We start from the raw sequence: 6,018 nt of genomic DNA, 5'->3' as shown, positions 1-6,018 counted from the left end.
GAGTGACTGAACAACATCTTTCCACAACAAGTTACTACTTATTTAACCCTCTCTTTTGGAAACTCCCAAGCTTCATCTACCTATTTAAGTAACTTCTGATTGAGCTGAGTGAAACCTGTGTTTGAGAAAACTGATCATTTCATTTATTTATTTATTTGCTTTGTAATCAGTATATTAAAGAGACATTCATACATTTCAAGAATTGCTTAAATTCTGATACCAGATTTAAGGTTGTGAACATATGACTTTAAACATACAATTAAAACTAGGAAAAGGAGTGCGTCAAGGCTGTATATTGTCACCCTGCTTATTTAACTTCTATGCAGAGTACGTCATGAGAAACGCTGGACTGGAAGAAACACAAGCTGGAATCAAGATTGCCGGGAGAAATATCAATAACCTCAGATATGCAGATGACACCACCCTTATGGCAGAAAGTGAAGAGGAACTAAAAAGCCTCTTGATGAAAGTGAAAGTGGAGAGTGAAAAAGTTGGCTTAAAGCTCAACATTCAGAAAATGAAGATCATGGCATCCAGTCCCATCACTTCATGGGAAATAGATGGGGAAAGAGTGGAAACAGTGTCAGACTTTATTTTGGGGGGCTCCAAAATCACTGCAGATGGTGACTGCAGCCATGAAATTAAAAGATGCTTACTCCTTGGAAGAAAGGTTATGACCAACCTAGATAGCATATTCAAAAGCAGAGACATTACTTTGCCAACTAAGGTCTGTCTAGTCAAGGTTATGGTTTTTCCAGTGGTCATGTATGGATGTGAGATTTGGACTGTGAAGAAGGCTGAGCGCCAAAGAATTGATGCTTTTGAACTGTGGTGTTGGAGAAGACTCTTGAGAGTCCCTTGGACTGCAAGGAGATCCAGCCAGTCCATTGTGAAGGAGATCAGCCCTGGGATTTCTTTGGAATGAATGATGCTAAAGCTGAAGCTCCAGTAATTTGGCCACCTCATGCAAAGAGTTGACTCATTGGAAAAGACTTTGATGCTGGGAGGGATTGGGGGCAGGAGGAGAAGGGGACAACAGAGGATGAGATGACTGGATGGCATCACTGACTCACTGGACATGAGTCTGAGTGAACTCCGGGAGTTGGTGATGGACAGGGAGGCCTGGCGTGCTGCGATTCATGGGGTCGCAAAGAGTTGGACACGACTGAGCTACTGAACTGAACTGAACTGAAACCTATTCATCATAATTTGCTATACTACGAACATTAAGTTACAGTTACTCTGGAGCATAAGTTAAATGCTTTAAAGTAACCCTGTAACATATCTACAAAAACACCTTCCTATCTCATACATGCAAATTACTTCTCCATGTAAAGGTCTCATCACTCTAAGCTCTAAGTTTCCCTGCTCCAGAAGTCACTACTCTAAGGCTTACTGTGGTCCAAAGTGGAGGGGCGCAGCAAAAAAGTAACCAGGACCAATAGCTATATGTATTAATAAAAGATGGCACAGCAGAAGAAGGGAATGCAATTCTACAAGTGCAAGCCCTCAAGAAGCAGCAAGTTATGATAAACCCCTTCTTTACAAAGGTATCATTTCTATCACTGATACCACAGGCTAAATTAAATTATACAGCATGCCATCTTCAAGTAACAGTTGAAGCAATAGAATAAATGCAAAAGCATCACAATGAGTCCCACTTACTACAACTATACAGACCAACACTTCTCTACATTAATTTCTTTGTCTGACTGCCAGTTAAACACAGTTCTAATTTCATACCTTAACAATTAAGGGTTATACACTGAAGTCAATACATATACCTGGCATTTCAGTCTAAGCTATTCCATGTACATAGCTGAAATCAATCACAAAGTATGGCCTAACAAATGCTAGGGGAAATTTTTTAAAGTCGTTTTTGCAAGTATTAAACTTATCTTGCACACTGAAGTCATCATACATACAGGGCAAAGTCAGAGCTTTTATATTCGAGTTTATTCTTGATTTAACTTTTAAACACTACTATAGTTGAATATTAAAACAAAAGCAAGTAGTGAGCATATTATGATTATAGTCCTTCACTCAATCACTACTGCAAATAAAATACCAGCAGTGAGTGTTATTCACAGGCCCTACTAAGAAGTCTGACACTGAACACCACCCCAAGGATGATGTTCATCATCTTCATATGCTTCTCCATTGTAATGGTGCCGTCTTTCCTGATTTGGATCAAAGTCCACTAATTCTACCTGGTCCATTTCATCAGTCTCTTCTATTCCTTCCTCTCAGGCAGAAGTTTTTCCAGCAAAGAGAGTTTATCAGGAGAGAGAAAGCCATTCTCAGGAAAGTTTACCTTAAATTCAATGATTAGGTGACCCTTTTCATATGGCCTACAATAAATAGGCATGCCTTCATTTAGCACACACTTGATATCTCCATGCTTGACAATCTGACCTGGATGAGAAGTGATGACTATGGTTCAGTTGTCAAGGGTAGATATTGGCTTCTGGAAGCCACACAATGCCTCAACCAGCTGTATGTCCATACACATGGAAAGGTCTTCTCGTCGAGTAAAAACAGCATGGTCCTTCTGATCTAAAACAATGACAATATCTCCTGGCTCCAGTCCTGGTACTTGGTCTCCTTCACCATGGAATGTTATCTTCTGGCCATCTTTCATGCCTTTGTCAATATGAACTTCTAGAATTTTCTTTTCTCGAACTATCTTCCTTCCGTTGCAGCTTTTACATCTATCTTTAGGACTGATCCCCTCCCCATGGCCCTGGCATTCCATGCAGACAGACTGAATTTGCTGAACCATTCCAGTCCTATCTGATGAATTCTTATTTGCATTCCAGTACCTTGGCAATTGGGACAGCATTCTACTGCTCCTTTCTTACCACCTCGGCCTTCACATTTGTCACAAATCACATTCTTTTGCAGAGCTAGTTTTCTTGTTGCACCATTATATAAATCTTCTAAAGTTACTGTAAGTTGATGCACAACGTTTTTACCTCTCCTCTCTCTCTGCATCCTGCCTCCTCCTCTGAAAAACATATCAAAGATGTCCATGGGGGAGCCAAAACCACCACCTGCTCCACCTTCTTTAATTGCCTGTTCGCCTCCGTTGTCATATAATTCCCTTTTCTTTGCATCAGAGAGCACTTCGTAAGCTTGAGAAATCTGTTTAAACTTCTTGCCTTCATTTGGATTCTTATTAGGGTGGTACTTCAAGGCCAGTTTCCTATAAGCCTTTTTCAATTCTTCTTGGGTGGCATTGGGTTTGACCCCCAAAACATCATAGTAAGTGGTTTCTTTCACCATTTTCTACAGCCGGTGAGCGGCCGATGCCAGTGTTGGGGAGCGGGAAGGAGTGCGTTGCTGTGCGCAGCCCGGGCAGCCGCCACTCCTCTGCCTTTCACCGAGCGTTCCGGAAAGTTCCCTGATCATTTTAAAAACACAAAATTCTTACATATTTGAAAGGGATCCTAAAGTCAGAGGGAGAAAAACCAAAATATTTGTTTGAGCTTGCAATCTTTTACTAGGATATCATCATTTAATACAATATTGTGTGTTTGCTTATTTGATACGGTAAAATATTCTGCTATACATCAACAGATCCTGACAATCTTTCTAATGGAGTGCTATAAATAACTTATGAAAAGAATTACTACAAAAAGACATTTTTATTTAATTCTTTTTGATCTTAACATTGATTGATATCAATAAAGGGATCTGATATGTCAAATAATTAGAGAAGAGTTGATTAACTCTTTACAGAAGTAATCCCAGATTACCTGAAGGGCAAAATCAAATTTTTAATTTGATAACTTTAAGACCAATTGGGAAAAATCACAATTTTACAAAAATGTAATAGTCATTTTGAGGTATCCAAATTGATACAATGTTTTAAAATACTTTTATGTATTATATTAGACCTTACAGAACACAGTATTTATCAAATTTATTAAATTAGCAATTCAGTTCAATTCAGTTCAGTTCAGTTGCTCAGTTGTGTCCGACTCTTTGTGACCCCATGAATCGCAGCACACCAGGCCTCCCTGTCCATTACCAACTCCCGGAGTTCACTCAGATTCACATGAAGTGAGTCAGTGATGCCATCCAGCCATCTCATCCTCTGTTGTCCCCTTCCCCTCCTGCCCCCAATCCCTCCCAGCATCAGAGTCTTTTCCAATGAGTCAACTCTTCGCATGAGGTGGCCAAAGTACTGGAGTTTAACCTTTAGCATCATTCCTTCCAAAGAAATCCCAGGGCTGATCTCCTTCAGAATGGACTGGTTGGATCTCCTTGTAGTCCAAGGGACTCTCAAGAGTCTTCTCCAACACCACAGTTCAAAAGCATCAATTCTTTGGCACTCAGCCTTCTTCATAGTCCAACTCTCACATCCATACATGACCACTAGGAAAGCCATAGCCTTGATTAGATGGACCTTAGTCGGCAAAGTAATGTCTCTGCTTTTGAATATGCTATCTAGGTTGGTCATAAATTTTCTTCCAAGGTGTAAGCGTCTTTTAATTTCATGGCTGCAGTCACCATCTGCAGTGATTTTGGAGCCCCCCCAAAATAAAGCCTGACACTGTTTCCACTCTTTCCCCATCTATTTCCCATAAAGTGATGGGACCAGATGCCATGATCTTCGTTTTCTGAATGATGAGCTTTAAGCCAACTTTTTCACTCTCCACTTTCACTTTCATTAAGAGGCTTTTTGGGACTTCCCTAGTGGCTCAGATGGTAAAGCATCTGCCTACAGTGCGGGAGACCTGGGTTTGATCCCTGGGTCAGGAAGATCCTCTGGAGAAGGAAATGGCAATCCACTCCAGTACTCTTGCCTGGAGAGTCCCATGGACAGAGGAGCATAGTAGGCTACAGTCCATGGGGTTGCAAAGAGTCGGACACGACTGAGCAACTTCACTATCACTAAGAGGCTTTTTAGTTCCTCTTCACTTTCTGCCATAAGGGTGGTGTCATCTGCATATCTGAGGTTATTGATATTTTTCCCGGCAATCTTGATTCCAGCTTGTGTTTCTTCCAGTCCAGCGTTTCTCGTGATGTACTCTGCATAGAAGTTAAATTAGCAGGGTGACAATATACAGCCTTGACGTACTCCTTTTCCTATTTGGAACCAGTCTGTTGTTCCATGTACAGTTCCAACTGTTGCTTCCCGATCTGCATACAGATTTCTCAAGAGGCAGGTCAGGTGGTCTGGTATTCCCATCTCTCTCAGAATTTTCCACAGTTTATTGTGATCCACACAGTCAAAGGCTTTGGCATAGTCAATAAAACAGAAATAGATGTTTTTCTGGAATTCTTGCTTTTTCCATGATCCAGCGGATGTTGGCAATTTGATCTCTGGTTCCTCTGCCTTTTCGAAAACCAGCCTGAACATCAGGATGTTCACGGTTCACGTATTGCTGAAGCCTGGCTTGGAGAATTTTTAGCATTACTTTACTAGCATGTGAGATGAGTGCAATTGTGCAGTAGTTTGAGCATTCTTTGGCATTGCCTTTCTTTGGGATTGGAATGAAAATTGACCTTTTCCAGTCCTGTGGCCACTGCTGAGTTTTCCAAATTTGCTGGCATATTAGTGCAACACTTTCACAGCATCATCTTTCAGGATTTGAAACAGCTCAACTGGAATGCCATCACCTCCACTAGCTTTGTTCGTAGTGATGCTTTCTAAGGCCCACTTGACTTCACATTCCAAGATGTCTTGCTCTAGATGAGTGATCACACCATCGTGATTATCTTGGTCATGAAGATCTTTTTTGTACAGTTCTTCCGTGTATTCTTGCCACCTCTTCTTAATATCTTCTGCTTCTGTTAGGTCCATAACATTTTTGTCCTTTCTTTTAATTTCAATTAGATGATTCTAAACCAGTAAGGCAGAATCTACATGGTATTAGCTCTTGTGGCAGGAATAAAGAAAAGTGCTATTTTCAAATTAGCTACAAATATATTTAATTTACAAGTTTTCCAAAACTTTTCACCATTAGCATGTATTATACCATACAATCATAAAATGTTGATAATAATGTG

General features: G+C 40.4%; 1 pseudogene; it reads right to left on the bottom strand.

The window, feature by feature from the left end:
- Positions 1–2,096: 2,096 nt before the first annotated feature.
- LOC128056515 (dnaJ homolog subfamily A member 1-like) lies at positions 2,097–3,285 on the bottom strand (annotated as a pseudogene).
- Positions 3,286–6,018: the final 2,733 nt, after the last annotated feature.

Source organism: Budorcas taxicolor, chromosome 11, assembly GCF_023091745.1.
Source record: "Budorcas taxicolor isolate Tak-1 chromosome 11, Takin1.1, whole genome shotgun sequence".
Lineage (NCBI taxonomy): Eukaryota > Metazoa > Chordata > Mammalia > Artiodactyla > Bovidae > Budorcas > Budorcas taxicolor.
This window is presented reverse-complemented; position numbering and strand designations above follow the sequence as displayed.